This window comes from Heterodontus francisci, chromosome 49, assembly GCF_036365525.1.
Source record: "Heterodontus francisci isolate sHetFra1 chromosome 49, sHetFra1.hap1, whole genome shotgun sequence".
In the NCBI taxonomy this organism is placed as follows: domain Eukaryota; kingdom Metazoa; phylum Chordata; class Chondrichthyes; order Heterodontiformes; family Heterodontidae; genus Heterodontus; species Heterodontus francisci.
Genome location: NC_090419.1, coordinates 11,028,308 through 11,038,804, shown reverse-complemented (window position 1 = coordinate 11,038,804; position 10,497 = coordinate 11,028,308). Strand labels below are relative to the sequence as shown.

The 10,497-nt window shown below is 60.4% G+C and overlaps 1 non-coding gene across 1 annotated transcript; it reads left to right on the top strand.

Annotated features, from left to right (window-relative positions):
- Positions 1–10,078: 10,078 nt before the first annotated feature.
- On the top strand, positions 10,079–10,150 carry trnae-uuc (transfer RNA glutamic acid (anticodon UUC)). Its single transcript has one exon. It is a non-coding gene; the product is annotated as a tRNA-Glu (tRNA).
- The last annotated feature ends 347 nt before the right edge of the window (positions 10,151–10,497 follow it).

Below are 10,497 nucleotides of genomic sequence, written 5' to 3'. Positions count from 1 at the left end.
GGCAAAGATCCATCAGGTGAGGTTATTTTCTGCTTGTGGGCTGGGCGACCTGTCAAGTGAGGCAATTTAACTGTTGCATGAGTTTGGGGATCAATCAGGTGAAGTCATGTTGACCCTGGAGCTCATGGTGTCTACGTGGATTTCGAGTGTGTTCAGTGTCCAGCAGCACATTTTGTACCTCGTCTGGTACTGATGTCCAAGGGAACTGGACAGACTCGATACTCTGCGCTGTGTTAGAAGCTCGTGGGTTAGAGCCCCAGTTCCAGTAAATCGAGCCTCATCATCCAGACCCAGGGAGTGCCGCACTGTCGGAGGGTCAGTACTGAGGGAGTGCCGCACTGTCGGAGGGTCAGTACTGAGGGAGCGCCGCACTGTCGGAGGGTCAGTACTGAGGGAGTGCCGCACTGTCGGAGGGTCAGTACTGAGGGAGCGCCGCACTGTCGGAGGGTCAGTACTGAGGGAGCGCCGCACTGTCGGAGGGTCAGTACTGAGGGAGCGCCGCACTGTCGGAGGGTCAGTACTGAGGGAGTGCTGCACTGTCGGAGGGTCAGTACTGAGGGAGTGCCGCACTGTCGGAGGGTCAGTACTGAGGGAGAGCCGCACTGTCGGAGGGTCAGTACTGATGGAGCGCCGCACTGTCGGAGGGTCAGTACTGAGAGAGCGCCGCACTGTCGGAGGGTCAGTACTGAGAGAGCGCCGCACTGTCGGAGGGTCAGTACTGAGGGAGTGCTGCACTGTCGGAGGGTCAGTACTGAGGGAGTGCCGCACTGTCGGAGGGTCAGTACTGAGGGAGCGCCGCACTGTCGGAGGGTCAGTACTGAGGGAGCGCCGCGCTGTGGGAGGGTCAGTACTGAGGGAGTGCCGCACTGTCGGAGGGTCAGTACTGAGGGAGAGCCGCACTGTCGGAGGGTCAGTACTGAGGGAGCACCGCACTGTCGGAGGGTCAGTACTGAGGGAACGCCGCACTGTCGGAGGGTCAGTACTGAGGGAGCGCCGCACTGTCGGAGGGTCAGTACTGAGGGAACGCCGTACTGTCAGAGGGTCAGTACTGAGGGAGCGCCGCACTGTCGGAGGGTCAGTACTGAGGGAGTGCCGCACTGTCGGAGGGTCAGTACTGAGGGAGTGCCGCACTGTCGGAGGGTCAGTACTGAGGGAGAGCCGCACTGTCGGAGGGTCAGTACTGAGGGAGCACCGCACTGTCGGAGGGTCAGTACTGAGGGAACGCCGCACTGTCGGAGGGTCAGTACTGAGGGAGAGCCGTACTGTCAGAGGGTCAGTACTGAGGGAGCGCCGCACTGTCGGAGGGTCAGTACTGAGGGAGTGCCGCACTGTCGGAGGGTCAGTACTGAGGGAGTGCCGCACTGTCAGAGGGTCAGTACTGAGGGAGCGCCGTACTGTCGGAGGGTCAGTACTGAGAGAGCGCCGCACTGTCGGAGGGTCAGTACTGAGGGAGCGCCGCATTGTCAGAGGGTCAGTACTGAGGGAGCGCCGCACTGTCGGAGGGTCAGTACTGATGGAGCGCCGCACTGTCGGAGCGTCAGTACTGAGGGAGCGCCGCACTGTCGGAGGGTCAGTACTGAGGGAGTGCCGCACTGTCGGAGGGTCAGTACTGAAGAAGTGCCGCACTGTCGGAGGGTCAGTAGTGAGGGGGCGCTGCACTGTCGGAGGGTCAGTACTGAAGAAGTGCCGCACTGTCGGAGGGTCAGTACCGAGGGAGTGCCTCACTGTCGGAGGGTCAGTACTGAGGGGGCGCTGCACTGTCGGAGGGTCAGTACTGAAGAAGTGCCGCACTGTCGGAGGGTCAGTACTGAGGGAGTGCCGCGTTGTCGGAGGGTCAGTACTGAGGGAGCGCCGCACTGTCGGAGGGTCAGTACTGAGGGAGTGCCGCGCTGTCGGAGGGTCAGTACTGAGGGAGTGCCGCGCTGTCGGAGGGTCAGTACTGAGGGAGTGCCGCACTGTCGGAGGGTCAGTACTGAGGGAGCGCCGCACTGTCGGAGGGTCAGTACTGAGGGAGCGCCGCGCTGTGGGAGGGTCAGTACTGAGGGAACGCCGCACTGTCGGAGGGTCAGTACTGAGGGGGCGCTGCACTGTCGGAGGGTCAGTACTGAGGGAGAGCCGCACTGTCCGAAGGACAGTACTGAGGGAGTGCCGCGTTGTCGGAGGGTCAGTACTGAGGGAGCGCCGCACTGTCGGAGGGTCAGTACTGAGGGAGTGCCGCGCTGTCGGAGGGTCAGTACTGAGGGAGTGCCGCACTGTCGGAGGGTCAGTACTGAGGGAGTGCCGCACTGTCGGAGGGTCAGTACTGAGGGAGCGCCGCACTGTCGGAGGGTCAGTACTGAGGGAGCGCCGCGCTGTGGGAGGGTCAGTACTGAGGGAGTGCCGCACTGTTGGAGGGTCAGTACTGAGGGAGCGCCGCGCTGTGGGAGGGTCAGTACTGAGGGAACGCCGCACTGTCGGAGGGTCAGTACTGAGGGAGTGCCGCACTGTCGGAGGGTCAGTACTGAGGGGGCGCTGCACTGTCGGAGGGTCAGTACTGAGGGAGAGCCGCACTGTCCGAAGGACAGTACTGAGGGAGTGCCGCGTTGTCGGAGGGTCAGTACTGAGGGAGCGCCGCACTGTCGGAGGGTCAGTACTGAGGGAGTGCCGCGCTGTCGGAGGGTCAGTACTGAGGGAGTGCCGCACTGTCGGAGGGTCAGTACTGAGGGAGTGCCGCGCTGTCGGAGGGTCAGTACTGAGGGAGCGCCGCACTGTCGGAGGGTCAGTACTGAGGGAGCGCCGCACTGTCGGAGGGTCAGTACTGAGGGAGCGCCGCACTGTCGGAGGGTCAGTACTGAGGGAAAGCCGCACTGTCGGAGGGTCAGTATTGAGGGAGCGCCGCGCTGTGGGAGGGTCAGTACTGAGGGAGTGCCGCGCTGTCGGAGGGTCAGTACTGAGGGAGCGCCGCACTGTCGGAGGGTCAGTACTGAGGGAGTGCCGCGCTGTCGGAGGGTCAGTACTGAGGGAGTGCCGCACTGTCGGAGGGTCAGTACTGAGGGAGTGCCGCGCTGTCGGAGGGTCAGTACTGAGGGAGCGCCGCACTGTCGGAGGGTCAGTACTGAGGGAGCGCCGCACTGTCGGAGGGTCAGTACTGAGGGAGCGCCGCACTGTCGGAGGGTCAGTACTGAGGGAAAGCCGCACTGTCGGAGGGTCAGTACTGAGGGAGTGCCGCACTGTCGGAGTGTCAGTACTGAGGGAGAGCCGCACTGTCAGAGGGTCAGTACTGAGGGAGCGCCGCACTGTCGGAGGGTCAGTACTGAGGGAGTGCTGCACTGTCGGAGGGTCAGTACTGAGGGAGCGCCGCACTGTCGGAGGGTCAGTACTGAGGGAGTGCCGCACTGTCAGAGGGTCAGTACTGAGGGAGTGCTGCACTGTCGGAGGGTCAGTACTTAGGGAGCGCCGCACTGTCGGAGGGTCAGTACTGAGGGAGCGCCGCACTGTCAGAGGGTCAGTACTGAGGGAGCGCCGCAATTTCGGAGGGTCAGTACTGAGGGAGCGCCGCACTGTCGGAGGGACAGTACTGAGGGAGAACCGCACTGACGGAGGGTCAGTACTGAGGGAGAGCCGCACTGTCGGAAGGACAGTACTGAGGGAGTGCCGCGCTGTCGGAGGGTCAGTACTGAGGGTGAGCCGCACTGTCGGAGGGTCAGTACCGAGGGAGTGCCGCACTGTCGGAGGGTCAGTACTGAGGGAGTGCCGCACTGTCGGAGGGACAGTACTGAGGGAGCGCCGCACTGTCGGAGGGTCAGTACTGAGGGAGTGCCGCGCTGTCGGAGGGTCAGTACTGAGGTTGAGCCGCACTGTCGGAGGGTCAGTACCGAGGGAGTGCCGCACTGTCGGAGGGACAGTACTGAGGGAGCGCCGCACTGTCGGAGGGTCAGTACTGAGGGAGCGCCGCACTGTCAGAAGGACAGTACTGAGGGAGTGCAGCACTGTCGGAGGGTCAGTACTGAGGGAGTGCCGCACTGTCGGAGGGTCAGTACTGAGCGATCGCCGCACTGTCGGAGGGTCAGTACTGAGCTAACGCCGCACTGTCGGAGGGTCAGTACTGAGGGAGCACCGCGCTGTCGGAGGGTCAGTACTGAGCGATCGCCGCACTGTCGGAGGGTCAGTACTGAGCTAACGCGGCACTGTCGGAGGGTCAGTACTGAGGGAGCACCGCGCTGTCGGAGGGTCAGTACTGAGGGAGCACCGCGCTGTCGGAGGGTCAGTACTGAGGGAGCGCTGCGCTGTCGGAGGGACAGTACTGAGGGAATGCCGCACTGTCGGAGGGTCGGTGCTGAGGGAGCGCCGCACTGTCTGAGGGACAGTACTGAGGGAGCACCACACTGTGGGAGGGTCAGTATTGAGGGAGCGCTGCGCTGAGGGAGGGTTTGTACTGAGGGAGTGCCGCACTGTCGGAGGGACAGTACTGAGGGAGTGCCGCACTGTCGGAGGGTCAGTACTGAGGGAGTGCCGCACTGTCGGAGGGTCAGTACTGAGGGAGCGCCGCACTGTCGGAGAGTCAGTACTGAGGGAGTGCCGCACTGTCGGAGGGTCAGTACTGAGGGAGTGCCGCACTGTCGGAGGGTCAGTACTGAGGGTGCGCCGCACTGTCGGAGGGTCAGGACTGAGGGAGCGCCGCACTGTCGGAGGGTCAGTACTGAGGGAGCGCCGCACTGTCGGAGGGGCCGTCTTTCAGGATGAGACGTTAAACCTGAGGCCCCCGTCTGCCCTCTCAGATGGATGTAAAAATCCCATGGCCGCTATTGGAACAAGAGCAGGTGGTCTTGGGGGGGGTGGGGGGGGTTGAGTTCTCCCCCGTGTCCTCATTGCTGTCTGTGGGATCTTGCTGTGTGCAAATTGGGTGCCGCATTTTCGACCTTGCCACAGTGACCCACACTTCAGAAAACATCCTCCTGCATTGGCTGGGAGGCGCTTTCGCGCGTCCTGGGACGGTGAAAGGCGCTACAGAAATGCGAATCTTCAATTGGACGGTCAAAGGCGAAATGAATCTGGATGCCCTGCCCCCAGTCACTCACCAGCGAAGCCCTTAACTGAGGGATACCAATTCTGGGGGCTCCAGGGCAGTCCAGACGAGTTGGCAACTCCAAACCGTTGGGTGCGTGCGCTTGCGTGCGGGAACGTCTCTCTTGGGTAACCGTGTCTCTCTTGATTTGTTCCCAGCTGGCGGTGATGCGGCCTGGATTCCTTCCCCGTGACCCTCTTCTCCCGTCTCCCGCGTCAAGCGAGGACGGGCGTCCTCCCTTGTGACGTGGCCGTGCTGTTGTTTCCCGCTGCCGTCCACTCTGGTGTTTGTCGAATGTTCGTTTTGCTGGTGCCGTCCCTGTCCGCCGCCGTCTGTACGCCCCGCGCCCCCCCTACTGCCCCCTCCGTCGCCGCTCCGCGGGCAGAAGGAAGCCTGGCGACGGGTCTCAAGGAGGCTCCCGTGGCCCCATAGCCCACCCCCCCCGCAGCTCCCCTCCCCCCGCCGAGACTGGTGACCACCCTGCGGGAGACGTGCCGCCGTTTTGCTCGACGCCCCGAGATCCTCATTGGCAGTAGATCAGCCGCCGTGACCAAGATGGCCGCCAGTGTTGGATGACATCTGCTTGTGGGATTACAGTTGGCCTCAGGGCCTATTGATACGGTGGGGGGTGGAGCCCGGGGGTGTTGGGTGGAGGCCAAGCTTGCTGCAGGGCACCATCAGGTGATCCACCCCGTCCCCTGCTGGACAGCGCACGGGCTAGGACAGGGATGGTCAGAGCTCAGCCGCCGCCTCCTGCAGTCGAATACCCTGAGCGCGGCGAGGGGCCTGGGGCGGCCGGTGATCCGGGGGCGTGGGGCAGGGGGGAAATGGTGGGGGGGAAGCAGTCGAGGGGATTGTTCCCGCCAAACCCTCGGGCCGGATGGGGGGAATAAACCCCCTTCCAAACCCTCCTGATGAGTAGCCACGGAGGTGGTTGGGGTGGTGGGGGGGGGTTTGGGGGTTGCCAAGATGGCGGCTGCCACGGAGAGCTCGGGCTGTGGGAAATGAGGGAGTGGGAGGAGGGGCGTTAGCCCCGAGAGAGGGATATAAAACGCCAGTGGCTGTGCAGCTTTGGGGGGAAAACATCGATTCCCGCCCTCGAGTGCTTGGACGAGGCTGAGGAGGGGAGTGGGGGGGGGGGGGGGGGCGGGGAAGGGAGGGTACTGGGATGAAACCCCGTAACCTGGCCCCAGCTCCGTGTAAACCAACACTAGCTTCACCAACACCTTTCCACAGGGACAGATCCTCCAAATGATGTCACCAGCCGTGGACAATGGCAGATGATGTCAATGGGCAGCAGCAGGAGGACCGGGCGGGGGTAGGGACGCGGTCGGCCATGGGACCAGCTTATCTCGTGAGAGCTTTTGACTCGTGATCCTGAAATGTGAAATGTTGCAGCATGAAATCTCTTGTCCAGTTTGACCCCGCACTTGGCGATCCTGCATGTTGTTTCTTAATGTCTGACCGAAACTGCTTTCAACGAAACAATCATTAAAAAGTGGAATGCACCCCCCCCCCCACCCTTAAAAAAACAAACATTGTCTGAGTGTCTTTTCTGGAATGTCAGTGAGCAGGGATTCAAATTGAGGGAGTACCTCTGCTGGCTGGGTGTGTAAGGGAGAGATGGGGACAGTGTAGAGGGAGCTTTACTCTGTATCTAACCCCGTACTGTACCTGTCCTGGGGAGTGTTTGATGGGGACAGTGTAGAGAGAGCTTTACTCTGTATCTAACTCCGTGCTGTACCTGTCCTGGGGAGTGTTTGATGGGACAGTGTAGAGGGAGCTTTACTCTGTATCTAACCCCCCTGCGGTGCCCACCGGTCGCGAAGGCCTCAAGCGTACCGGCGGACACCGCATGCTCCTTCTCCAGGGACACCCGGGCGCGAACGTAACTGCGGAAGAGGGGCAGGCAATCGGGGAGGACGGACCCCCCGACGGCCCACAACCTGGACCTGTGAATTGCCACCTTGGCCAGGCCCAGGAGCAGAGCGACGAGGAGATCCTCCTCCCGGCCCAAGCCCCTCCGCACCGGGTGCCCAAAGAGCAGGAGCGTGGGACTGAAGTGCAGCCAGAATTTGAGGAGCAGCCCCTTCAAACACTCAAAGAGGGGCTGCAACCTCGCACACTCCGTATAAACATGGAACACGGACTCGTCCAGGCCGCAGAAAGTACAGGCGGCCTGGGAGTCCGTGAACCTACTTAAAAGTCTATTGCACGGGACTGCTCTGTGCAGCACCCTCCACCCCAGGTCCCCGATGTAAAGGGCGAAGACTCCCGCATAGAGAGACCTCCATTGGGGTTTCCCCTCGCCGCCAGATGGCAACGCGGACCGCCAGGGCGTGTCCGGCCGGCTGATGAGGGCGAGGAAGTGGAGAGTGTGCAGGAGCAGCCCGTACAGGAAACCCCTCCGCGCCGATTGGAATGGCACGGAGGGCCATTCCAAGAGGCGGCTCGGGTTGTGCGGGACCGGCTCCCGAGGAGGGTTTCGGGGCCTGGGTCTGATGAGCAGTTCCGGCCGAACGGGGGTCAGCGGGAGCTGTGTGTCGTCTTGAAGGCAGTGACACTGGCGGAAAAAAATACGTCGCCAGCGCACACCATCTGGGAGGACGCTCGACGTACAGGTATCTCTGCAGGGTCCGAAGGCGGAGAGTCGCAGCCTGGGTGCGGACGCACACCAGCGACTGACCGCCCTCCTCGATCGGGAGACTCAGGACCGCGGCAGAGACCCAGTGTTTCCTCTTGCCCCAGAAGAAATCGACGAGTTTCTTCTGGATCTTGGTGGCAAATACAGGGGGCGGGGCCAAAGTGACCAACCGGTACCACAGCATGGAGGCCACCAGTTGGTTTATGACCAACGCTCGGCCCCTGTAGGAAAGCACTCGGAGCAGTCCTGTCCAGCGCCCCAGCCGAGCGGTGACTTTCGCCTCCAACTCCTGCCAGTTTGCCGGCCAGGCTTCCTCAGCGGGGCTAAGGTGGACTCCCAGATAGAGGAGGTGCGTGGTGCTCCACGCAAAAGGTGTCATCTCCTCCGGCAGGGAGTCCACCCGCCACTGACCAGCCACTCTTTTTTAAGGTGGCCTTTATACCCCAGGCCCCTTTTATATTTTTCATGTCGAGGGGGCCTTTATTCCTCAGGCCCCCTTTATATACATATTTACATTTTTAAAATAACTTTATTAACACCAGATAAATAAACAAAAAACTCAAATTAAAATGCCATTCTCGGCATTAACGATGCACTACAGTCCCTGCGGTGCCCACCGGTCGCGGATATCTAACCCTGTGCTGTACCTGTCCTGGGAGGGTTTGATGCGGACAGTAAGAAAGGGAGCAGTAGAATCATAGAACGTTTACGGCACAGAAAGAGGCCACTCAGCCCATCGTGTCTGTGCCGGCTGAAAAACAATCCTATTCTAATCCCACCTTCCAGCATTTGGTCCGTAGCCCTGCAGATTACAGCACTTGAGGTGCATATCCAGACTCCTTTTAAATGAGTTGAGGGTTTCTGCCTCAACTACCCTTTCAGGCAGTGAGTTCCAGACCCCCACCACCCTCTGGGTGAAAATGTTTTTCCTCATCTCCCCTCTAACCACTTTAAATCTTTGCCCCCTCGTCACTGACCTCTCTGCTAAGGTGAATAGACCCTTCACCTCCACTCTATCCAGGCCCCTCACAATGTTATACATTTCAATCCGATCTCCCCTCAGCCTTCTCTGTTCCAAGGAGAACAACCCCAGCCTATCCCATCTTTCATCATCGCTCTGTATCTAATCCTGGGCTGTGCCGATTCCCTTGTCTCTCACACCCTATGACTCACTTGCCATTGATTCAGAGCTTCCCTTAGTGACTCCCATCGGGAACACCAACCTCAGTCCCCTCTCCCCATCGATCGTCATTTAAAACATTGTGGAATCGAGAAACCTCCGCAACCGTTCCGGGAGTGAACCAATATAAAGTGTTTCTACCTTCTCTGTGCCGTGCCTGTCAACGGCCGCCGGAAGATCATATCCACGGATTAAATTTGAATACAGAACCCCCCGCCCCCCCCCCCCCCCCCCTCCACACACTGGAGCGCAGACCCATTACGGCACAGCAGGAGGCCGCTCTGCCCATCGGATCCATGCCGGCCCTCTGCTGAGCAGTGCGGTCAGGTCCCGCCGCCACCGGCTCGTTCCCCTGTCGCCCTGCAGGTTTGTTTCTCTCGAGGGGCCCGTCCGCTTTCTGTCGGAAGTCATTCATCGTCACCGCCTCCACCGCCCTCGCGGGCAGCGAGTTCCGAGCAGTTGCCGCTCGCCGCGTCGATGGTGGGTGGTGGTGGGGGGGTGGGGGGGGGGGCGGTTCTTCCCATTTAGGATATTTAGGATTCCAGAAGCAGCGAATCGTATCGGTTGGCGGCCCCTCCGAGAGGCCCGATTTGCACCCGACTCCTGCCTCCCCCAATGGGCGCCATGGACCCCGTCGTTGGCCGCCGAACCAGGGCTGCGGGGGTGGGGTGTGGGGGTGGGGGGGTTGTGGGGGTCGCCTGGCGACGACGCTCTCCCAAATAAACGCCAACAAGTCCACTTTGGCTCTTCGGAGCTTTCAGGTAGGGAATAAATGTGGGGGCGGAGAGAGTTGGGAAGCAGGAATGCTGGGGGAAATGAGCCTGAGGCAGGTCGTTGACCCCAATGGTGGCCAATGATGTTGGCATGGGGGTGGGGGGGGGGGGGGGGCATCACCAGCAGCGCATTGTGGGGAACAGGAGGAGTGGGGCGCGGTCCTCCACCCGTACTGCGCATGCTCCGATCAACCCCCCCCCACTGCCCGCCCCTTCCAGTTGCCGGCAGCTTTAACGCGCAGACGCCAACTCGGCTTGTCCGCCCCTCACTCAGCTACGCATGCTCAGCCGGCCGTTTGCTCTAACTGCGCAGACGCAACGCCGGCCGGACCGTCCCGCTCCTCCCCTTCACTCAGCCGCGCAGGTGACAGAAAGCCTGTCATAACCAGGCCGCTATGTACGCTGATATAGCGCAGACGCGATGCAGATTCTCGACTTCCCATATGGTCTAGCGGTTAGGATTCCTGGTTTTCACCCAGGCGGCCCGGGTTCGACTCCCGGTATGGGAACAGCAATCTTTTTCCTATTGCAGGGCACTGGGCAGGATATTTATTTTATAGCAAAATTAAAACCTTTTTCGGGCTCCTTCGGATTTCTTTTTTTAAAAAAAAATTTAATCTAAGTTCATAACTTTCAGTTCTTCTGCTTTTTGAAGGGACTTTACTTTTTTTTAAATAATCTTTAGTGTAAGTTTACAGCATTTAGGTTCTGCTTCTCATGGACTTTGCATTTTTAAAAAAATATAAACTTTAATATAAGTTTGCATCTTTTAGGATTTGTTATGATAGGCTGAGGGGCTGAATGGCCTCCTCCTGCTCCTGTGCAACAGGGTCGAGTGGGGGCTGAATGGGGAGCC